Source organism: Ictidomys tridecemlineatus, chromosome 6 (genome assembly GCF_052094955.1).
Source record: "Ictidomys tridecemlineatus isolate mIctTri1 chromosome 6, mIctTri1.hap1, whole genome shotgun sequence".
NCBI classification, from domain to species: domain Eukaryota; kingdom Metazoa; phylum Chordata; class Mammalia; order Rodentia; family Sciuridae; genus Ictidomys; species Ictidomys tridecemlineatus.
The window spans coordinates 71,199,386-71,225,107 of record NC_135482.1 but is presented as its reverse complement, the minus strand read 5'-3'; the positions used below and the strand labels follow the sequence as shown (position 1 = coordinate 71,225,107).

General features: G+C 38.3%; 1 protein-coding gene across 2 annotated transcripts in view; it reads right to left on the bottom strand.

Annotated features, from left to right (window-relative positions):
• The window catches only part of Prickle1 (prickle planar cell polarity protein 1), a 104,475-nt gene that overhangs the window by 28,756 nt on the left and 49,997 nt on the right, over nucleotides 1-25,722 (bottom strand). The window contains exon 2 of one of the 2 annotated variants that reach the window (XM_078014859.1): nucleotides 20,343-20,510. The exons of the other annotated variant lie outside the window; for it this stretch is intronic. The gene's annotated coding sequence lies outside the window, so the exon portion shown is untranslated. The remainder of the gene's footprint in view (nucleotides 1-20,342; nucleotides 20,511-25,722) is intronic. 2 annotated transcript variants of the gene reach the window in all.

Here is a 25,722-nt window from a genome sequence, read left to right as displayed (position 1 = left end):
TTATGTCTTATTCATCATTCATTGATTTTGTAATTTTCTTTAATTTGGATTGTTTTATTTTATTTTTTTAACAGAAGAAATTTTTTTTATTGTTGGTTGTTCAAAACATTACATAGTTCTTGATATATCATATTTCACACTTTGATTCAAGTGGGTTCTGAACTCCCATTTTTACCCCGTATACAGATTGCAGAATCACATCAGTTACACTTCCATTGATTTACATATTGACATACTCGTGTCTGTTGTATTCTGCTGCTTTTCCTAAAGTAAGGGCTTGGGTGTAGCTCAGTGATAGAGCACCCATGGATTCAATACCCTGTACTGGGGGGGGGGTTGTTCAGATTTCTAAATCAAACACTTCACCCACCTCAAACCAATATCGTCCTTTGACTCTATGGTCGTCTGCTTATGGTACTACCAGTTCTGGTGTAATATCTTACTCAGCTGAAATCTGCGCATCACAGAGGCCTCCTTTGCTCTGGATACTCTTTTTCTTGCCTATACTCATTCAGTCACTTAACCAAGTCCCTGCATTTTTAAAATTGTCTTTAATTCCAGCTTCTCAGGAAGCTGAGGCAGGAGGATCACTTGAGTTTGAAGCCACATGGCAACATGGAGAGACCTGATCTTAGAGGGGAAAAAAAGAAAAACAAAGCCTCTATTGACCCCTCCTCCCCACCCTATGATGGCTGCTAGCTGTGCTCTATCCTGGGACATTCTATTAGCCTAACTCATTGATTCAAGTCCTTCCATTTCTATATTTGTTCTCCTGCACTTGATACCATGAGTCTGACCATATCATTCTCTTACTTTACAGCCCCTTCTTCCAAGTGTTTGCAGCACCTCCATATGACAAAATTAAGGTTCTTTGCAAAGAAGCCCCTACGTTCCATCTCCATCACCTGTTATAACTCACTTTCGGCTTTACAACTGGTAGCTTGCATCTATATCATGCTGTCTCATGACCCTTTGTCTATAGTCTTGTCATTTCCTTTACTTGAAGATATTCAGTCACTCACTCTTATCAGCCTAACTAATTCTTCAATATGTAATTAATGATAAGCATGGAAATGCTCCCAGGGCCCCATTAGACCAAGGGCTCCTTGGCTGTATTCCTACTGCTCCAGGCCTCTCCATCTGTCCCAATGTTACTATGTCATTCAGGCCAGCCCCTCCACCAAAATGATTGCTTTTTTGAAAAATATTTTTATTGCTTGTTAATGGATCTTCTTTCCTTCCTTCCTTCCTTCCTTCCTTCCTTCCTTCCTTCCTTCCTTCCTTCCTTCCTTCCTTCCTTTCTTGTGCTGAGAATTGAACCTAGTGCCTCACACATGCTAGGCAGGTACTGTACCACTGAGCCACAACTCCAGCCCTAATTGCTTATTTTTTCTCTCAGAAATTCTCTTTACTGGAAGGATCAGATTCTTTCCCTTATATGTGGATTCCTGCAGAATAACCCACAGGCTCAACTTTCCCACTCAGCATCTTCACCAGTAAGGATGGAATAGAGCCATGGCTTGAGTTAGTACTAACAAAATATATATATATGTGTATATCATTCATTTTTAAATATTTTTTGGTATTGGGGATTGAACCCCCAGGGGCACTTAACTACTGAGCCACATTGCAAACCTTTTTTATTTGTTCAAGTTCAAGTTGTTGAGACTGGCCATGAATTTATAATCCTCCTGCCTCAATTTCCTAAGCCGCTGGGATTATAGGCATGTGCCACCATGCCTAGCTGAGATATATTTTTGAGAAACAGAATTTCTTGTATTTCGGCGTTATTCAAAGAGCAGTCCCAAGTGCTCCCGTTCTCCCTCGGCCAATCCCATCCCAATTAGTTCACTATCCAATCATTTTCATTGAAAACCATCATGTTGAGTTGCTAGATTAACACAGACCACAGAAAATATGCTACCAGCCCCCTTGAATAGTCAGTTCATAATTTGGGGTCCATTCATCTTGTTTCTATCTAGACTAGAAGCTTATTGATAACAGTATCTGTCCCTCTCTGTTATTTCATGGTGTTGAGCACAATAAAGACCTTCTAGAGGAGACTGGTTAATAGGGTTAATTTAGGTAAGGTTCAGAAGCCAGGACCACAGGGGTGACTCCTCTCCAGTTGGCTGCATGAGTCCCACACCCTCAAGGAGCATGTTAATTTGATCCCCTTTGCAAAACTGTTTGCTTTCAATCCAGACCTGTAAGACACAGCCAGGCCATTAGCAGCCAGTTGTTGATCACACAGAAAGATAATTTTCAAGACACAAAAATAAAATGTAAAGCAATAGAGGATAACATCAGCCTTAGAGCCTTTTAAATAGTGGAACTGGAAGTTAGGCTGGTCAGAAACCGAATGCAATTATGAAGACATCGGTTAAAGTGGCCGGTGTAGAAAGGGAAGAAGTTTTAGAATGGGGATAGGGACTGGAATTGAATCCAGGACTCTGGTTATGCTAGGCAGGCACTCTTGCGGTGTGCCCTACAAAAAAGAATTTTGAAAGGAAAAGTTGGGTGTGCTTTCTTTAAAGATGTCCAAACAAAAGAAACTGCTTCTTGGGAATACAAGTGGGATCTGGATGGATCAGGAGCATCATTAACACCCACTAGGGGAAGGGAGTCTCCTGACACTCTCTTGAGGACCTGGCAGAGTACCTTCCTTTCAGTGAAATTTTAGTGGCTTCTGGACAGTCATGGAATCAGGATAGGATCTAGAGTCAAGTACATTTTAGAATTGTGAGTTTGACATGACGTGATGTCACTGCTTTATCTTTGGTGATATATTGAGTAGGAACACCATGGTGCAGAATGAACCTCTCATTCTGATAGTGCCGGTGGCTTCTGGAGTTAACTGTATACTAGGCATTGTGCTAAATCCTGCACATATCTACTAAAGAATCCTTATAACTACAGAAGGTGAATCTTATTTTTCCAATTTTACAAATGGGAAAAACAAGGTATATTGTTCAAAGTGTTCAGCTAAATAGTTGAGAAGTCTGGACTCAAATCCAGATTCTAATATCAAAGCCTATACTCTTGAGCTATATCATCATCATCATCATCATCACCACCTAGGCCTCACACTTGATAGGCAAGCACTCTACCACTGACCTACACTCCTTGTCCTTTTTAAAATTTTAATTTCTAGACAGTCTCTCACTATGTTGTTCAGGCTGGCCTTAAACTTTGTGATCTTCCTGCCTCAGACTCCGGAATAGCTGGGATTGTAGGTGTGGGCCACCATACCTGATACCAAGCACATATTATGTATTTTAAAGCAGAATTTTTTGTAAACAGCTAAATAAAATGCTTTGCTTTCCTTCACTTTTCCTTTAAACAGCATCACTAGAATGTGGGAAGAGTAATTCTAAAAATTTTAATACCATGTTATTCTAGCCAGAAGTGAAGCAGTAATTGTCCATCTCACTGAGAGCAGCTCCTTGATAATATATTGACTTGGCTGGCCTGAAGAACCAAAAATGTCTGCAGCTCAAAGGCAAAAATATAGAGGAGACCTGTACCACCCACCCTGCCTCCACCCCCACCAACCCTGGAGATCCTCAAATGACACTCTGAACTTTTTGAAGCAGTTCATTGTACTATTTTAATCTCAACAGATACAAAATCATTTTATTGTCCAAAGACAACAAAACTGGCCTGTATTTGAGATCTTTGTATAAACAGCGGCTCTGTTGCCCGTTAGTCATGACCAGTATCAGTGTGTGCTAAGCTCTTATTAGAACAAGGATATCACTCTCAGATGCATTCATAGTCGACCCTCACCTCTTCAATTCAAAGGTAGCTTATGCTGAACAAGGAGCAGGCCAGGGGAATGATTCAATTTATAGTTTGTGTGTAACCCATTCTAATGAATTCACCTCACATGATATCCTGAAAGCAAACAGTGCTGAAGTAACATAGTCATTAATAAACTTGTCAGGCAAAATTGATTACAGCTCAATTTACAGGACTATAACAACTTTTTTTTTAAACTAAAGTCCTTCAGATTAGTTGAAACAAATGAAAACAAAACAAAAAGATGGCAGAGTTAATAATCTGTCTAATAGCCCTTCTGGACAATTCTACTAATATGTTCCCCAACAAAAATTTATTATAGATGAGCTCAAATAATGGGAATTGTTCCTTCTTCCTGGGACTCAATTTTTTAAAAAATTTTAGTTGTATATGTACACAATGCCTTTATTTAATTTATTTATTTTTACATGGTGCTGAGGATCTAACCCAGTGCCTCACACATGCTAGGCAAGCTCTCCACCACTGAGCCACAACCCCAGCCCCTGGGACCCAACATTTTTATGCAACACAAACTACTCTAGTTTCAGTTTAAAGTTGTTGATTACCTTGTTGCTTACATAATAGACCAGATTGTGTTTTTATCATCAACCATCTCTGATGTTTTATTTCTTTTTCAGTGGGGGTCCAACAAGACCCTAGGAGTTTCTGAAATGCTGCTGTTTTGTTGTTGTTGTTGTTGTTTGTGGTACTAGTGATGGAATCCAGGGCCTGGTGCATGCTGGGAAAGTGCACGACCACTTAGCTACACCACCAGTCCTCTACTTTTTGGAAAAGTATGTTTGGGAGGTAGAATAAAGTTAGTGAAAACTGAAAATATTAAGAAAACAGTTTTATAACATATCACATCTTCAGAATCTGAAGTCAAATGTCTTTTGAAAGAATTGAAAATGATTAAACAACCTCTTTGAATAGAGCCACCACTGAAAAAATAGGAGGCCAAATTCCTAAATAAGCCGAACCTAGAAGCATCTTCTTGCTTTTCCAAAAAACTTTAAAATGACTTTCCTTGACATGATTGACATGATTCCTAAGAGCACCCATCATGAGGTAGGGTATATATATATATATAAAAAGCACACACACACATAATTAGGCAAATTAAAATCTACTTCAGAAAACTTTATTCTGTTTTATCATGCTTAATTGATTTCTTAGGGAGAATAGGATCACATATACAAACATTTGGAATCCTTGAAAGCCTTTAATAGGAACACCAAGGCATTATGATGTTAGTGCTATATAATAACAAATTTAATATATAATGAAATCAGAAGGGGAAAATTCAAGATCATCACTAGTGCATTATCTGGATTGTGCATCATGAGGAAAATATTTGCTATTAGCATCAACATTGCTGGCAGCAATTAGGAGAAAGTGGATTGGGGCCCCTGCCATGCTAGCCCTAGAAGCTTGCCAACAGGTGTGGAAGCTCTGACCCTCATTGGGTAAATTCCTGGCGGCAGTTTTTGTTTGGAGTAGGGGAGGAACTGACAATTCATATACAGAAGGCCTGGGAATGAATATCTACACTTAGTTTTCTCTTTCATTCCTTTTTTTAAAAAAGATGGTTTTACATTTTAGATAGTTCTTAAAGGTAAAATATAGAGTATACTTAACTAGAGTACTTGTTAGATATGACTTTAAAAAAAAATCATTCACTTCTCTGCTCCTTTCTACTTCCAACTTCGAAGGACCAATGTTTTACATTGGAATGTATTTTCAGGGCAGATGGAGGAAAAAGAACAGTCTCAGATGTCTCTTTTCTCTATTTCTTTCCTTCCCTGTAAGGTTTTCCTTTATGAAGCTTTCAGTTTTAGGTTTCCATAACCTCCTAATGCAAAACAGGCTAAGAAGAGTAACGAATGTAATAAACCACATGTTGCTTTTCTTTTCTTTTCTTTCTTTTTTTTTTTTTTTTTTGAGGAGGAAAAATCCACCCAGCTTATAAGAAGTATATGCAAACTTAGCAGTTAAACTGAAATTAAAGATGTTTTAAAGGTTTCTTAACCCCAGTCTTGGCCATCTTGTAATATTTAAAAATATAAATGGAAACATATGATCATGATAAACTCTGATTCTATTTAAAAGTAAACAGAAGATGTTAAATCCTGGATAATAGTTTTCTAAATTAATTTTGACTTATAGGGCAATCTTAATATTTTAACCTATGCCAAAGATAAAGGACACAATAAAAGAAAAAAATCAACTTAAAGTGTTTTGTTGTGAAATCCACACTAGTGCATTCTGAGCCTTGGATTAACAATCTATATCTGGACTCCAGCAGAGTTGCATAAATTATTCAAAAATGTTATGGCTCAATTCAGCTGTCAAAGAGAAGAGCCATTTGACAGCACTTCACACCTGTTACTTATCTAGTAAAGTCCTGGGCTTGGCTACTCCCACCTGGCATGAGCATGTCCTGACTTCTTTGCTCACACTCATTTTACACAAGGTGAAAGATTCTTTGGAGTGCCAGGTACTAAAGAAATTAAGACACACTAAAATCCTTGGAATTTCCCCCAAAATAAGACTATCACAATACAGACCTTAACTAGTTACCATACAGAATCATCACCTGAGATGGTCTATGAGAGTTACACACACAAATTCCAAACAAATAAGTCGAAGCCATTGACTTCAATATCTGTCCTAAGGAAAGCACTAAACTCCTAACAGAAATTATAAAAGCTGACTCTTCTCCTGGGTTTGTAGGAAATGCGAACATACAAAATCAATCCACATGAGAATATTCCCAGCCGCTGGAGTCCTTCTCAGCTGTTGGAATCCCAGATGTACCTCCTCACCTTCTTTATACCCTAAATTGAAGTCATGTAATAAAGAGATGAATGCTAGATCAAGCTCAAGATTCCTACAGCCTCCAGAAATTCCTCCCAGTGTCCTTCCATGATGATACTGCTTATAATTCAAAAGGGAGGTGGGGGGGGGGAATTCTGGTTATTTAATAATGCAACAAAGGAGATTCTTGGCAAATAAGAGGTTTGAGAAAACTATTTAGTTTTAATTCAAGATCTATGGCAAGAAAAAAAATAGAATCAAAAATCTACTTCTTCAGAGAAGTCATGTGGATTTTAGAAGTTCTAAATGATAAATAATAAATGAGATTGGGATATCAATTCTGTTGATGGTTTAAGAAAAAGGGGGGGGGATGAGATGTGAAGGAGAGTGGGGTCCAAGAAAAGCCTCTATCATAAAACACGAGGACACTTGAAAAGCCGGGAGTTAAGAGCTGAAGCACGTTTCTGGAAGCAGCCAGGGTCTGCTTTGCAGGCGCCGCTTTTGGACCTGAGTCCAGGGCACAGGGCCAGCAAGGGAACTTTCTTGTTCAGGAAAATTTGGTGGGCACAGAACTGGGAAAGTGCTTAGTTGTAATTCAAGTGATTTAAAGGAGAACATTCCAACTGGGAATCAAATGGTACCTGCCTCCAAACAAGCACATTTAGTGGGCAGAACATCTGAATGAAGGGTGGCCCTGGAAGCCTCCGCGGGAGGGCAGGGTCTGCCCATGGCAGCCACACAAGATGGGCACATTAGGGAGCTACTGTTGATGTAAAAGGAGCTTTGATGGAAACGCTGAATGTGATTTGTGTAAGTTAGCACTCTATGGGTGTAAGAAACAGCCTAAACTACTCTATGGGGGGTGGGGACAGGGTGGAAGCCATAATTCCCCCCCCCCAAGAGACTACAGGGGGTCTCAGGCCACACAGAGCAGCAGCTCAGCTGAGCATCAGCAAATGAATGCAGCTCAGGAAGGGAAGGCCCTCAAAAATCTAGGCAGCATTTTTTTTTTCCCTCCCTTCTTTCTAGTTAACACTTTATTTTTCTCTCCTGGCAGACAGGACTCTACTGTTCTTCAGTCTGTGAAGTTTAAAAATGGCCACCTCATAGCTGTGGAGTTAGACTTCAACATGCCTGCAAAGGGCCCACTCTTATATATCCACGTGGACAGTGGACAGATGAATTTGTGTGTGTGTGTGTGTGTGTGTGTGTGTGTGTGTGTGTGTGTGTGTCTTGTGGGCTGGAAGTCAGTAATTCAAGGAAAGTGGAATTATTTTATACAGCACAGATATTCCAAAAATGTCTATTAAATGGATTAAAAAATTGACTTTGTACAGTGGGATGAGCTGTAATTTCAGCTATTTGGAAGGTTGCAGCAGGAGTACCATAAGTTCAAGGCCAGACTGGGCAACATAGTGAGACTCTGTTACTAAAAAAAAAAAAAAAAAAAATTCTGTGTGCTGATTGGGAAAAAAGTACATCCTACTAAATGTTATGGCTGGGAATTGGGTTTTATTTATTTTTTTAGCAACAATACTCAAACAGCAAATGATCCTGAGTTGGCCAGCAAAATAACAATCACTTGGAAAACATCTTAAAATATATAGAATCCTTGACCATATCTCTAGAGATTTTGATTCAGCAAGTCTGAGTTTTAGGAGTTATAAATTTCTAATTTACAGTCTCCATAGATAATTGCTATGTATTACCTATGGAGTTTAGGAACCACTGGTCTATGGGTGACTACATTTTAGTTACCAGCTCTCCTAAGTAAGTAGCACATTCATGGAATAAGGAAAAAGAGCTCCTTTCAGTAGTTGGTTAGTGCACAATTCTACCTGGCCATGGCAAAGTTTTCAGTGTTGCCTGTAGAGCACTGATGTTGATGAACGAATCTCAAACTCGTTAATGAGAAATTCTCAAAGGAAGACTGTGATCTGACAGATCTGAGCCACCTTACTTAAGATGTCTTTCTCAAGAGGAAGTTAACTTCTCTTTAAATAGGTTAGCTGAAACTGTTCTTTTGGTGTGGTTTGTGGTACTGGTTTTAATTCACAAAACCTTTGAAACCATGGCTTCTCAAAAATGTAGGAGTTGAGAAAATATGAAATGAGAAATTTAAAGCTAAGCCATTTCATCATCTAATATCTAAACCCATCATTTGGAGGATATGCAATGTTTAATTTTAATTCTGCACAGTTTCTACAATTTCAACACATTTCATGTGCATAAGCTTCATTTTCATGAAGCTTTTGAGGTGAGTGCTGCCTTGTAGATGTAAATTAACTGCTATCCTGCTGGGTTAGGGCTGTTGAAACTTGAAGGCTACTGGGCAGCTGCTGTCTCCCTGACTTCTGAATGCTCATTAGTATCCCAACACATGGACACATAGCAGGCAGATCACATGTCATTTGGGGGATAGGGAATATTTGCTGAAAATACTACGTACATCAAGTCGTGTAGACAAAGCAAAAAATAATAAAACACACGACCCTTACAGACAAGAGCTGGGTAGGAGTTTGAGACCTTTTGAACTAAACATCGGCTCCTTCACTGGGAAAGTATTGTCTTAGCAGAGGACAAAAAAGGTGTCCTCTGTTCCACAACTTGCTATTTGCCCCCAACGTGATCACTGACAAATGACTCCATCTGTTCATAATTATGTCTCTTACTCTTCTCTATTATGATCTTTCCCCTTTCTTCTTACAAGAGTTCTACAGCTTTTCTCTGGCTCAGTCTTCTGATTTGTTTTATTGCATGTAATATTTTTTCTTACGCTATTATTATCATATTACTGTAAGGGAGAATTCTTCTGAAGAACTAACCTCAAATCCCCATCACACCATCAGTGAAGGCTGTATTACATTGAGAGGCTGCATAGCCCAAATGATGTTGAGTGACATTTACAAAGCCAAAGCATCTGTGTTGATTTAATGCAGAGAAATAGAAGATAACTCTAGCCAGTCATGTGATAGACAAGACATCAGCTTATCACTGGCTTCAATCGCAGTATTGACAGTATTAATTTTTCCTCTTTAGCCAGAGAACAAGGTAAATACATATCCGAGGACACCCAGTAGGATAAGATTACAACTTCCATTCCTATGTGATTTTTATCAGGATATTGAATACAGTGATGTCAATCTCATTTGAATTAATCCATCCATTTGTCACTTTCGGGTTTTATAAAAATTAGCTTTATAAAAAATGACAGTGAATGCATTTTAATGATGACTGAGACACTGCTCTTACATTTTTAAAAAACTCATGAAAGGATAATAATTCTTCTTTCATAATGGTTACAGTGAAAAATGAGAAGTATGGAGATTGTGACTTTGAGAGGGAGGGAGGGGACAAGAAAGAGGAGAGGGGTGGAATGTTGGCTCTAGACTAAGTATTTTTATAAAGGATCCTCCATGCTCATACTGCTTAAGGGCACTGTGAACTTTATTATATGGCAATAATCTTAGCACAACATACTTTCCTGTTAGAATATCCTGGACCATTACCTTGAACTCTTTTGGCTTAAAATTCACGTGTGCCTGAACATTATGTGTAATGTAATTCCCACAAATGTACTACTGTTTGTGGGGGAAGAGGCAAGTGGTAATAAATCTGTAAATCCCTACTACAGTGCTCAGTGCAACCTTTATTGGTCTGGGCTCAACAATTTTATACATGGGCATATAACATAGACCAATGTAAAATTCATCAATGCAACTTTACTCTAAAGAGCATGAAGAAAAAAAATTGTTTTAGATGAAACATGGAGGAAACATCTTGAAATTATGTGGCTTCAGTCACAAATGAGCAGCAGAGAGGTACTAGAAACAAGTGAGAAGGAAGTGGAGGTCTGATGGGCATGGGTGTCTTTGGGGTCCTTGGAGGTTGTGGTCCTCAATTCTGTTGGGGTGAAGGGTGGGCCAGGGTTTGGAACTGTAGGTCTGTTTCTGCCACTACTGGTTGGAAGAACTTAACTCCTCTGGACCTCACTTTCTCACCCACAAAATGATAGGTAGGTATTCAGGTTATGAAATTCTGTGATTCTCTGAATTTTTGTACAGACAACCTAGGAATGGAGAAGAGTTATAATGTAAGGGCCAATTTAAGCCAAAAGGCTGTTTTAAAAGCTGTTGCTACTCTAGAACAACTGCATTGATTCCCTCTGGGCAGCAGCCTGCTGGTCTGCTAGGTCCTGTGCTCACAAAGAGAACCACAGTCCATGATGGGCCTGAAAAGTCTGAGCTGCCAGACAAGCCCCTTTTGTCTCTTTGAAGTTCTGACAGTGTGCAACTTCAAATGGAAGTTGCAAGACATTTACCCTAAATTCCCGATCTCATCTGTAGCTCCTTAGTCTGGAATGGAAAATTCTATTTTGGGAAACTGTCCAGAGATGCATTTAGGCTAAGATGAAGGAAAAGTTGGAAAGCACACTTGAACATAAAATATGGAAACTCAAAAGAACTGCTGAAAAAGGAAAATGAAACTCTTCATTTAAAGCCCACTTTAGAATAAAGTTCCAAAGGACTTTCAGTATCAAAAAGAATGTTCCAGGCTGGGGATGTAGCTCACTGTAGAGCGCTTGCCTACCATGTGTGAGGCCCTGGGTTTGATCCCCAGCACCACATTAAAAAAAAAAAAATGTTCCAACAGTACCATTCACTTTCCTACCATATCCTGTTCACCCTTCCTCTTAGGTGTTTGGCTTGATGTGTGTGGTACCTTGGGCAAAGGAAGATTTGGAGAACCAGGTAGGAATTATCCTCAGTGCTGCACATAAATATGTACTCAGTAGCTATCAGACAGCTGGAACTAGATAAAGGTTTGTTGAATGGCTAAATGATTAATGCATAATTTTTTCAGAGAATATTCAAGATGTGGAACACTCAGGACTTTAAAATGTTAATTTAAAAAGACTACCATTTATTCTATTTTCCATTTCCTATTCTACCAATGGCCTTTTCTAAGAAGTAACTCATACCATTTGGTCTAAAGGAAAATCAAGATAATTTTTTAAAAAATGAAAGTGTAAGGTTTTCTTGAAAAAGGTCCTTAATTGGATTTCATTTGTATTTTATTCCTGATGCAATTGATCTTTTAATGAGTAACTATAAATGGATACTCCAAATTGGTGCTATTTTCCCCAAAGACCTTTATCAAGATGGGCAATTGGAAGGTTTACATCTTTATAAGTAGGTGCTGGGAATATTTATAGCCCAGTTGGTAGAGTGCTTGCCTCATATGCACAAGGCAATCCCCAGCACCACACACACACACACACACACACACACACACACACACACACACACACAAAAGGACCCCATGTCCTGTGTCTGTTATTACAGAAAAGCTTGAAAAGCCTTTATTTACATGCCTAGGAAGGACACTAACCTGCTCTGTTAACAGCTCTAATAAAAAGCTGCTGTGTGGTAAAAATGCCAAGGCTTGCTTATCTGAAAAGATTCTTCCTAGTTCAAAGGGTCAGTTTCACACCAGGGTCCCAAGTCTTATCAGCTGGCTCTTCAGAGCCTGGCCATTGTAAAACAAAGGACTCCTCCAACTAGCATGACAATGGTACAGTCCCCCATACTTCAAAAGGAGCAGGAACAGCCAGGATGCCCCAGTTGGACCCTGCTGAGATGTTTACACACACTTTCCAACAGTGCAAAACAGGACAAAGTCCAGGCAGGAGAGTCAAGGGCACTGCAGCCTGTGGGGTAGACAAAGGCTGCTCTACTAATAAAGCCAGGGGGACTTCCGGTTAAATGCCATTTACTCTCAACACTGTACCCTCAAAAGATAGGATCTCATTATTCTACCAGGGTGAGGAGGCTGCTGGAGGAATGAAAGCTGACTTCAGGGGTTTTATCTTTAGCACATGTTCATGGGGCAAGGTTTGATGGTTGGGGCAGGGAATGGGAACACAGAAGTACATTTGCTGATGACCTAGAATAATCTACAGGTGTTCATATGAACTCTGCAGATGTGCACAAAAATAAGAATAGAAGTTGGGCTGGGGATATGGCTCACTTGCCTAGCCAGCATGAGGCCCTGTGTTCATCCCCAGCACCACATAAATAAGTAGTGAATAAATACTATACTGGATTTCAGGATGTATAAAGAAAGTCTACAAGTGTGAGGTTAACAAAAAGCAGTATTTATTGAATTTCCTCTGGCTTTGTGGGTGGGGCTTCTGATCTGTTGGCCCTATTAAAATTCCCTGGAAATTAAAATTAAAAGACCTGTTTTCCCAAATCTGGCTCTGCAGAAGAATGAATATGGAAGTCCAATGTCCATGAAAATGATTGAAAGGCTTACCCCTGAGGTTCTCCAGCCCTTTCTTGGAGGGAGCTGTGTATTAGAGAAACCTATAAATAGTATAATATCAAAGAAGCTCAGGCCCCTAGATTCTGGAAGCTGAGATGAACAGGGAACAGCTTGATCTCTGTAGCATCAAAGGTTTACTTACATGGTTTTCTTTATTTCTCCCAGTGAGGTACATTCTGGGATGCCAGGAATGTTTTCAAAAACAAGCAAATTAGCTCCTATTATTATAGAGTATCCTCTGTCCTTTGCAAAGAACTTGACCTTGCTAAGGACTACTTAAGACTGTGTGATTCAGGAGGCTAGGCTCTGGACTGATTCTCCTTTATACCATCACTGTACCCTCCTGGTTGTGTTGTTTAATTAGCCATGTCCTAATTCTTTTCAGCTTCCTATCTTTGCTTTAACCCCAACAATGTACCTGAATGACCTGAACCAAATAAAGGGCTCAGAAAAAGTTCCCATAGAGAGGAACAGATTTGCCTTATCAAGAAATAATCACACAGCTCAGTGGTAGAGCTGCTACCTAGCATGCACAAGGCCCTGGGTTGGATCCCCACCAAAACAATTTTTTTTAAACAAACATTTTAATACGTTTATCATGTCTGCTATTTAAAATTGCATCGTCTGCTTTCTCCCTACTCTACTACACTCTGTCTCTCTTCCTGAGTCATTTGTCTTCATAGCCCTTATCCTCTCTGATAAACCATGTGTGTTTGGTAGTCCTTTTGTTTGGCCCCTGCTCTCACCCGCAACCCTACTAGAAGAAAAGCTCCACAAAGGAAAAGATTTCTATCTGTTTTGTTCACTGATACAGCTTTAGTGCCTGGTGCAGAGAAGGAACTCAGTATCTGCTTATGAATGAATATGAACCCTACTATATATATTGCACCAATAAAAACATTAAAAAGATAAAGAAGAGCTACTCTTTGTCCTTAAGTAACTTAACACACACTTGCTCTATGTATCTTCAATGCTTTCCTCATTTCTTTGACTCTCTCATTAAAGCTTTACTGTGTCTCCTTTAAAACATTATTATACAATAAAACATGGATACAATCTCATTGTATATTAGGAAGACATTCTGTTTGGTAATACTCTAGCCCCAGGACTATCACCATTCCAAAAATTCATTTGGTGCTTTTCAGAATCCTTTGAGGCATCAATATAGCAATAAAAATAGTTCAATAGTAAGGCATACAAATATATCCCCAAATCATGAAACATTAATGATCTAATAAAAACAATTATTTTCAGGTTGCAACAACTGAAACTACTTGTATTTGGGGATTTTAAAATATTTTATTTTCTTCATTTCATAGTTTCCTGTGTGTGTGTGCTTGTGTGCCAGGAAATATTATTAAATCCCTTGCCAATTAGCTCTCTTTATCTAGCGGTACTTTGGTAGAAGAAGAAAGAGTTTTTGTGTGTGTGTTTCATTTTTGGTGAATCTCTTGTCAATGTTCCCACAAGAAATAGTTATTCAAGTATAGCTTAGTTATTATTACAAAATCTCACTAAGGTGTGTAGACTGTGGACCAACAGAAACACCCTGAAGAACCCAAAGACGGATGAGTTAAAGTTAAACCAAAACCATCTATCTACTACTATACGCTGTCAGAGGAATTGTCAATTTGAAAGGACCACCTTACCAACAAAAAGGAGAACAAACGTTGTTTTTTCATCCTGGCCTATTCCATTTTTTTTTCTGTTTTTAAAATATAATTTTACCTAATTTAAAAAAGCAAACACTTCTAAAAGGATTGTTTTGGGAAACAGTAGCTGCCATTTTCCGCCTTTTCTGTTTCCCATGTGTAACCATATTCGCCTCCTTTAGCTGATTCTTTCAGTATCTCCCTTCATTTCTCTAGCTAGGAAAATATGAGTACATTGATTTCCCTTCTACCTTCATTCTCTCCCACATACCCTTTCATAGGAGGCAAACCGGTTGAAAACCTTACATGTCAGAAAACACCTTTACCTATCCTCAACCTGAAATGATGGTGGAACACTGACTTCTAAGCCAAAATTGATTGATTTCTTTTTTAAAAAATGTTTTGTTTCTTTTTAAAATTCCTTCCTTCCTTCCTACATGGTGCTGAGGACCGAACCCAGGGCCTCATGAGTGCAAGGCAAGCTCTCTACCACTGAGCCACAACCCCAGACCCCAAATTAATTTCTTAGAATTTTGAAGGTGCCCCCCTGCTGTCTTCTAACTTCCAGTGTTTCTGATTTTTCACCCTCTGAAGGAAATCTATTTTCCCCTCTGTCCCTGAAAGTTTGTAGGACTATTTATGTTCCCAATATTTTAAAATAACCTGATGATATATGTTGGTATAATCCTATTTTCAAACACTTTACAAGATACTAGGTAGGCCTTTCAATCTGGAAATTCATGTCCTGTTCCAGGAAATTTTCTGGAATTCTTTCTTTTTCTTTTCTTTCTACTTCTGATACTCCTGCCTCAGCTTCCAGAGTCACTGGGATTACGAGTGTGTGCTGAAATTATTCCCTTAACAGTATTCTTCCTTCATTTTCTCCTACAATTTAGATGCTGGATCTCAGACTAGACTTTCAATTTTCTCATCTTTTGCATTTACTTTCTAAGAGATTTCCTATGTTGCACTTTTTAAGACACCTGGTGCACGGTTTTCTACCTTTTCTTTCATATAATTTTTTCAACATAAAAGGCAATTTATTTATTTATTTATACTGCATTTTATTTATTTATTTTTATGTGGTGCTGAGGACTGAACCCAGGGCCTTGCACATGCTAGGTGAGTGCTCTACCGCTGAGCCACAACCCCAGCCCTGAAAAGGCAATTTATTAGTGAAACTCTACTTATTTATCTAAATGCAAATTTCCTAAATTAAACATTTATCAATTCAATTGCAGTAGAATCATATTTTTAATTTCTGAGAGCTCCTATGTTTGTGAAGGTTCCTTTTTGTAGCATACTATTCTTGTTTACTGTGTATAATATTTTCTCAGACAATATTAATTTATGTACACACATATATTTTTATTACTCATATTTATATATATCAAAGATAGAGTACCATTTGGGGTATCTTTTTTTTTTTTAACATTATTTTTCCCTGAAAAGCTGAATTAAAAAACTGACTAGAAGCTGTCTGTAAGGATGGGACAGGGAAAAGAAAAATTTTGATTCTATCTGATTTCTACAGTAAGAAGACCAGGTTGAGCTATTTCCTTGGAAAACTCCAAAAGTCAGTATTTTTAGTCTTTTCCCCCATCCGTTGGCCAACCATATTCTCTAGAGAATACTTTCCCCACTTTCTTCTTAGAGGCTATACCTGACTGAATGTATGGAAGACAAGCTGAAGCATGTTACTTTGTTCTGGTTTGGCTCAGGTGCCTCTCTCAGGCTGTGCCTGTGTCTTTCAGTCCAGAGACTCTCTGTTCCAGCCTTGCCAAAGGATAAACCTCCTTGAGCCTTTTGGAGTGTGACTATGTAACAGCTGCTTCTCAGCTTCCTTGTCTTTCAGATCAGTAATCTGCCTCCTTGAGATTTCCAAGTCAATTACCAACTACAAAGTTTCTAGCCTCCAAAATCCATTGCTATTTTCTTCTTTCTCATTCTCTTCATCTTGTGGGTTATCTCTTGTTAAAAAACAATTTATTTACTGTCATCATAGTGAAAATTTAAAAGGAGACAGAGCTGAATATGTGTGTTCAATTGGCCACATCTGACAAAGGGTCCCTATTTCATTCTTTGTGAGCTGACTTTTAAAGTCATCCCCCAATGCCAGAACCATTGCCTTCTCCTAGCTCAAGGACCCTGCAGCCCTTGAGATCCTAGTTTGAAGGGAGAGGAGAGCAATTTCAATTGATAAAAGGCAGATGTGTTATAGAATACATACTCAAACCGGGTACTTAACAAGATCAGAGGGATATTTCCTTTGGTAGTCTGAAAAATGATGACTTCTACATAATGAGCTTCTTCCTGCACACCAGATAGGCATAAATTTCTGGAGTTTGAAGGAGCAATTAAAAGAGACTCTCAGAAAGTTTCTTCTAGAATTGAGTTTACAATTCTAAAAAAGAACAGAATTGAAAACCCAGGCGAATGCAATGCCTTTAACCCATTAGCAAGAAACTGGGTTTTACTGTGAATTAAAAGCATCAGAAGTTTTCAAGGACAGATATTTCAATAACGCTATGATCAGTTGCTGCTAACAAGGAAGATTTTTTTTTTCATACCCTGGAGAGTTTTTTATTTTTTCAACTGAAGTGCCTTTCCCTAATAAGTACAAACAATAAATATACAACTTGCTGAAATCCATATGTTGAGGATTTATTTTTTAACAAAGCAAAGTTATTTAAGTTCTGATCTTAGCAACAGCTGCCAACTTAATTTGAAACTGTTAAAAATAGCTCAGTGGTCCTTAATTTTCCTATATTTGTCCCTTGCATCTGTCTTCCAATTTTAAAATTAAAACATTACTGAATTTATCTAAATAGAAGTTACAAGACAAATTTTCATCCAGTTTTTATTTAAAATTTTAATTATTTATTTAAAAACTGTGTTCAAGATCAACATCCAGTAGATATGACCTTGAAACACTCGTGGCAGTATCTATGTCTAACTGAGCAGGAATAATACATCTTATGTTCTTCAAAACACTAGCCACAATATCTGATACCTTCTGATAAACTACAAATTGTACTTACTAGTTAGACAACTTAGAGTATAAATATCCTAACATGGATATAGTGACAATATCAGATAGGTTTTCCAAAATATTACAGGCAGTAAAAATGAAACACCCATGGCTTGAGAATTGATAATTCTCTGCTCTACTTAGGAAAGTCAGACATGAAATTTTGTAAAGAAGGATGACATTTCTTCCCTCTGCAGGTATATAACACTCAAGTAGTAACCATCATCATCTTTAGTACCGAAAACGTCTTGGTCATGATGAATTCCATGATAGCGTTATTTAGGGAATTGAACTGCAACTTCACAAGATGGCTAACAAGAGTTTTCTGAATTCCAACACTAGCTTTGGGCTTTAACCAAACAGAGGAAACACTTCAGATCTGCCCCAACCTATTCGATTAACTCCTGCCCCTCCTCTGGTCTTGGAGAGTTTAAAGTGAATCAGTGATTCTGGTCTCAAGAGATTTAAAGTGAATCAGTGACTAGTAAAATGGCCTATTCTTTTGATTTTTTTTTTTTTTTTTTTTTTTTTTTTTTTTTTTTAAGAGAAAGTGAGAGAGGAGAGAGAGAGAATTTTTAATATTTATTATTTTTTAGTTCTCGGCAGACACAACATCTTTGTTGGTATGTGGTGCTGAGGATCGAACCTGGGCCCCACACATGCCAGGCAAGCGCGCTACGGCTTGAGCCACATCCCCAGCCCTTCTTTTGATTAATTTGTGGAAAAATATTTACATAGACTGCTCTCCATATGTCCAGACCAAAGATGACGGGTAGGTGCAGAAACACTTGTAGAGGGAGGGTCAGAAGGGGTAGGGTTGTAGCTGGGCAGCTTGAAAACACAGCAGATCTCTGCCCTTGAGTGTTTTAGTTCAATCCTTACTTTAATTAGCAATTCAACTCTCTTTAAAGGAAGACCTATGTGTTGAGAAATCAGAGGCATGGGCTTTAAAACACAGTCAATAATCTCTCAACCTGAATTTCTCATTCTTCCTTTGTCGTTCAGGTGGTGTCTTTCAACGCATGACACCCTCCACCCGAGTTCTGATGGGATGGCCTCCCTGAGACCACTGCTTTAGGTGAAGTAACCACATCCCATCCTGCTCCGGAAAATCCTACTTTGTACCTCTTTTCCAGGTAAGATTACTAGAGTATCCTCTTTAGTGTTCAGGTTTGGATGATGAATTATAAATTCACCCCCCACCCAACACTACTAGGGATTGAACCCAGGGGCACTTTACCACTGAGCTACATCCCCAGTCTTTTTTATTTTAAGACAAGGTGTTGCTCAGTGGCCATGGCTGGTCTTGAACTTGTCATCTTCCTGCCCCAGACTCCTGAGTCCCTGGGCTTAGGCCTGTGCCACTGCGCTCAGCTAAGTCACCGATTTCTGCAGTTCACTAGATCTATGGTGGCTCAGCATCATGGAGTCAGATGAGTTTTCTAGAATACTGACAACTGAAGTTCCTTCTATGCTTCTCCAACTGTCTAAAATGGGCAGGGTGGGGGGGGCGGGAGGTAAATATACATGAGAAGAACACTAACTGATGGGGGCTCTGGAGTCACACAATCCTGAGTTAGACTCTCCCATTTACTGATTTTGTGATTTGGGAAAATTATTTGTTTCTTCCTCAGCATCACTTTCCTCAACTATGCAATAAAAGTGTAAAATTTGCTTTACTGCATTGTCATCAGGAGTTAATGGGAGGATGTGAGGACATGTTTGACACAGTGGAGAGCTACTGTGAACAAGAACAAGGCCACAGAGTCTTAAATGATTTTCATTTGACTGATGTTTCAATGTATGTGTTGTCTATACTGACCTCAAAATGTGCTTTTAATGCAAAGTATTTTTTAACTTTAACAGAGTTCTTTAATTTAGGCAGAGCATTGAAATACTGATTGACTTTGGTTGGTTAACAATATAGCAAGGTATAGAAAATGTTATAGTCAGAATGCAGGCTTGGAAAAAGTTTTGAGATGGCATAATCTAAATTAGACATGATATTATGATGTGGTAGTGTGTGCTTCTATCTATTGTTAAGAGGGGAAGATGAACTAGGTATGCTGTAAGTCTCTCTAGATAATTTATATTGTTTTTGTATGTGTATGTGTGTGTTACTGGGGATTGAATCTAGCACTTTGTGCTGGGCAAGAACTGTAGCACTGAATTACATTCCCAGCCCTTTTGAAAAATATTTTGAGACAGAGTCTCACTGTGTTGCTCAGACTGGCCTCTGATTTGCAATCCTCCTGCCTCAGCCTCCCAAGTAGCTGGGAAAAGGAAAACAGGCATGAACCAGCATACCTGGTTTATATTAAATTAATATAAATATTGATTATCTAATTGAAAATCCAAAGAATGATGGCAAAACTTTGAAACATTATTTTTTAAAGACAATATTTCTTTATGAACTATATATATTTAATAAAGAACAATACCTTTAAAATTAAAATTTAACTCAATTTCAAAATTGAGAATGAACAGAATATTCTGTTATGAACAAATACAGTTTAAAACTGTAAGAGTAGATGGCTGGGGATGTGGCTCAAGCGGTAGCGTGCTCGCCTGGCACGCGTGCGGCCCGGGGTTCGATCCTCAGCACCGCATACAAAGATGTTGTGTCTGCCGAAAACTAAAAATAAATAAATATTAAAAAAAAAAAAACTGTAAGAGTAGAAATCAACCAACCAGCCAGGTGTAGTGGTACACACCTGTAATCTCAGCGGCTCAGGAGGCCGAAGAAGGAGGATCACAACTTCAAAACCAGTTTCAGCGACTTAGTGAAGACCTAAGCAACTTTGTAAGACCCTGTCTCAAAATAAAAAAATAAGAAAGAGCTGGGATGTGGCTCAGTGGTTAAGTGCTCCAGAGTTCAATACCTGGTAGAGAGAGAGAGAGAGAGAGAGAGAAAGATAGATTAACCTACCACTTAAAATCAATAAGAAACTATTTTCTAATAAGTTTCAATTCTCTCCGTACTCAGAATTTCTCATATGAAGACCATGTCTATGTAAATCAACAATAAACACTGAGACCATGACTTTTCGAACAACTTAATTTGGCTGGAGTTATCTCAACATGTCAAGTGAAAGTTAGGGTTTCTAGGGCTGCCATTTTCTACTTTGTTTATACAACTAGAACAATGGACAAATAAATGACTACAGTTCATTTGTAGTAGCACCAAAGGAGACCAATTTTACTGACTTTTTTCCCCTCAGATAATTCAAGTTATATCTTTGCCTTGAAACTTGCAAGTTAGGTATTAGAAATCTGATTTCCAAATTATATCAAAACATAGCCAACCGCAACACCACCAAATGTGTACGAGAAAGGAAAATGTATCTTGTTTTAATAAGATTAACATATTGTCTAAAAATATTCTAAAAATTGGGAAATGAGATCTCTGTAGAATAGCTCTGTTTGGGTCTTGGTTGTTCTAAAACTCCTTTCCTTAGCATTCCATGTGGCACTCTAGTATGGGAAAACACATCACTGTATCAAATGAGATTCATTATTTTAGTGGTTGAACAACATTTTGTCTTTTCCATAGCAAATACAATCTTTCTTTAAAGCAAAAAAATTTAGCAAAGTTATTATTCATATTATTATTTGTTACTGAGGATTGAACCCAGGGGTGCTCTACCACTGAGCTACATCTCCAATCTTTATGATTTTTATTTGAAAGAGGGTCTCACTAAGTTGCCATGGCTGACCTATAACTTAAGAATCTGCAGTCCTCCTACCTTGGCCACCTGAATAGGTGGGATTACATGTGTGCCACCATGCCAGCTTGGTAAAGTCATTTTTAAGGTGGATATGTTATCTAAATTTGATTGTATGGAATCCAGGAATTTAAAATGCAATTTCATAAATAAAGCAAGCTTTGTGTTTCTCAGTTTCTTCCTTGGTTTCTCTTTTTTAATTTGTCCTAATTAGTTATACATGACAGTAGCAATGCACTCTGGAATATCAGACATACATGGAGTATAATTTCTCATTTTTTCTGGTTATACATGATGTGGAATCCCACCAGTCATAGAGTTATATATGTACATAGGGTAATAATGTTTGATTATTCTACTATCTTTCCTATCCCAATACCCCACCCCTCTCTTTACTCCCCTCTACCTAATCTAAATTAACTCTATTCTTCTCTAACCCTGCCCACTTATTGTGAAGTAGCATCCACATATCAGAGAAAACATTCAGCCTTTGGTTTTTTGAAACTGGCTTGTTTTGCTTAGCATGATATTCTCCAGCTCCATCCATTTACTGGCAAATGCCATAATTTCATTCTTCTTTATGGCTGAGTAATATTCCCTTGTGTATACATACCACATTTTCTTTATCCATTCACCTGTTGAAGGACACCTAGATTGGTTCCATAATTTAGCGCTTGTGAGTTGAGCTGCTATAAACATTGATGTGTCTATGTCACTGTAATATGCTGATTTTAAGTCCTTTAGGTTTAAACTGAGGAGCGGGATAGCTGGATCAAATGGTGTTTTCATTCCAAGTTTTCTGAGAAATCCCTATACTGCTTTCCATAATGGTTGCACCAATTTGCATGTCCACCTTGGTCTCTTTTAATAACAAATAAGCCAGTCCTAAAAAACCAAAGGCCAAATATTCTCTCTGATATGCGGATACTAACACACAATAAAGTTGTGGGGAGAATAGAAGTTCAGTGGTTTAGACAAAAGGGAATGAAGGGAAGGGAGGAGGGTTAGGAATAGGAAAGATAGTAGAGTGATTTGGACATAACTTTCCTGTATTCATATATGAATACATGACCAGTGAAATTCCACATCATGCACAACGACAAGAATGGAATCCTAATTAGGATAAGTTATATTATATGTATGTATAATATGTCAAAATACACTCAACTATCATGTATGTCTAAAAAGAATTTTAAAAAATTGAAAAAAAAAAAAGATTACCCATGTCTTAAGGCAGTTCATGTTACTGAAAAGGTGATTCTAAGAGATTTTTTTTTTTAATCCTCCTTAAACTTGGAATAAGCATTTAAAGGTAAATTACGATGCTCATTTTCTGAATTTCCCTGCAGCCCTATTTATACAGGAGCAAGTCTTGAAGTTGGGACATACATAGGGAATGAGGCCTCTTCATGGTTCCTTTACGTAGGCCATCTGGTAAATATTTCAACAAACTATTCTTTAACAGTGCACATGTTCCCCAACCTTGTTGTTTGATACCATAAGCTGGTATTAACTACATCGTGAATCTTCAAACAACCAAGAAAAGAGAGATAAAAACAATGAATCTTTATTTGCGTGCATGCTCAGTGTTTCAGATGGTCTCAAGGATGCTCAGGAGCCCTGTTGGCGTAATAAAAGCCCCAAATCAGGTGAGACGTTACGTAGCACAGGAGGAATTATACCTATACACACAGAACAAGCGATTTGGATACTTGCAACTTTTATCTATATGAAAATGTATCCAGTAAGACTCACTTATCCCATACTTAAATGAAATTAAACCTTGTCAACCACAAAGTTCAGGACAAAGATCTTTGATGTTAAACACAGGATTCTGAAGCAACTCTTTATTAACTAGGTATTTGGTAAATAACATTTATCTTCAAAGCACCAAACACACTACATGTTCCCAAGTATGTAGTAAGTGCTTAGGAACAACTGTGTTGAATTAATTTATGATCCTAAACTTTCTTTCCTCTGAAATATATTTTAACACTTTAATTGAATTGACCATGGCTTCATTGAGCTAATCAAAGGTACTTCCTATCTTGAAGCTAATTTTATTTCCATTAATACGGCTTGTGCAATACAGGTAATTTAAAACAGCAAGTACATGCTGAATGCAGCAGCTCTACAGAGTTTTTTTGTACAGAATGTCTGATTATAAAAGTCAAGGCTATTCTGAAGCATTGCATATTATAGAAAAACAAAGGAACAATAAGTCTAAGCGATGTAACCTTGATTTTTTTCTTAGAATTTTTATCTACTAATCCAATAGTGAATTTAATTTTTTTCAAAATAATAAAAGGACCAAATTAATAGAACCAAAATTGTTGGTAATAATCACTATTTAAAAATTCATACTGAAACTTAGTGAGGCCCTAAGCAACCCAGTGAGACCCTCTCTCTAAATAAAATTCAAAAAAGGGCTGGGAATGTGACTCAGTAGTTGAGTGCCCCTGGGTTTAACCCCTCGTAACCCCCCCCCAAAAATTCACATTTGGTGGGGTGCTATGGTGACTCTGGTAATTCCAATGACTCCAGAGACTGAGGCAGGAGGATCACAAATTGAAAGCCAACCTCAGCAAAATAAAAAATAAAAGAGTGCTGGGCTGTGACCCAGTAGTTAAGCACCCCTGGGTTTAACTCAAGTAACGAAATAAATAAATAATAAAATTTCAAAAATAAAGGCATTAAAAATATAAAATCAAATCAAATAAAAATTTCCCATTGGTGTGGCTCAGTGGCAAAGCAGGGGCTTTACCACTAACACCAAACCCTGGGTCTGATTCCCAGCACCACAAAAATAAACAAATAAAAATTTACACTTCTTAACACTTCTCCTATATCAGTAATGACTGAATTTAGAACAGATGTCTTCTTGGAAGACAGTGATGCATAGTGGTTAAGAAAATGAGTTCTGTAGTCATCCAGCCTTGGTTCAGATACTGCTTTGTCATTTACTAGTTATGTCACCTCCATTTCCTATTCACCAAAACAGAGCCAATAATTGCACGCACATCATAATGTTAAATGGGCAGTAAAAATGGCAATATGTACAAAGTGCCATGCCTGCCACATAGCAAGTGTGTAAAAGAGGTTAAATGTCAGATTATCAAGGGATTAAAGAGCATTACAAAGGACAAGGAAACGATGAACGTCTCTTCCTAAGGTGATATAGGGCACTTGAGCTGTCTTCTTGTCTTCTGTTCAAAACAGCATTATGGGATAGTAAGATAAGTAAGTGTTTGGAAATGTGGAGCAGAATGACCTAGGATCTCTTTGCTGTCTTTCTTTCCTTTTGTAGGGGGATGGTGGTGCTGGAGATATGCATGCTAGGCAAATACTCTACCACTGAGCTATGCCTCCAGCCTTCTTCATGTAAGATTTTAAAACGCCATTGTATATATTGCAAAGCTAATATATACATGGCCATATATTTCTTCTCTCTCTCTCTCTCTCTCTCTCTCTCTCTCTCTCTCTCTCTCTCTCTCTCTCTCTCTCTTTCCTAAAAATAGAACCCAGGGCCTTGTGAATGCTAAGCACATGCACATGCTCTACCTCTGAGCTACACCCTAACCCAAGTTGGCCATATCTTAATGAAATCTTTGACCCTGACTGAGCTCAGCCAGTGAAGTCCATAGGTAAAAACTCAGGCCAGAGATAGATTCATATATATTTATTGGCACTTTTCTAGAGTTTGGATTGACAAAGATAATTTTTAAAAAATTTGTATTTGAGCAACTTTACAATCTGACTTTTATATGCTGATGCAATGATGAATAAAATGGAGAAGGAATGGAATCTGAAGGAAGTGCTGAGGAGCAGGAGATGGCTGGGGTGGAGCTCAGCAAGCTTAACTGGGAGAATGAGGGAAAACTTCATAGAGGACATCAGAGCTGGAACTGGAAAGTGAGCAGTAATTTATAGGGCAAAAAATGATGGAAATGTCATTAAGGAGTGGGAAAGGCAGACCCAGGAGCTTCCACCCTGGAGAGATTGAGAGGCTCTGTGCAGCTGAGAAGCATTGAGTGCAAATGGAAAAATGTGGCTAGAGAGACCTGGAGACAGGGCTGGGGCCAGGGTGCAAAGGCCTTGCAGGTGAATTCTGGTGAGAATATGATCCACTGACATGTTTTAGTATGACCCAGGATGAAACTGCCCTTTAGAACAGTGATTGTGGCTGTAACGTTTAGAAACCGTTTAGAGGAGTGCAGAAAGAGGTTGAGACAGAAAGACCAGTTAGGAAACTCGGATGACCACTGTGCCTCATACATGGTGTTAAGATGAGGTGAGGTCTTAGATTCAAAGGACACTTCCCAGGTAGAATAAAAAAAAAAAAAAAAACTATGGTGCTTGAATGAGAAAG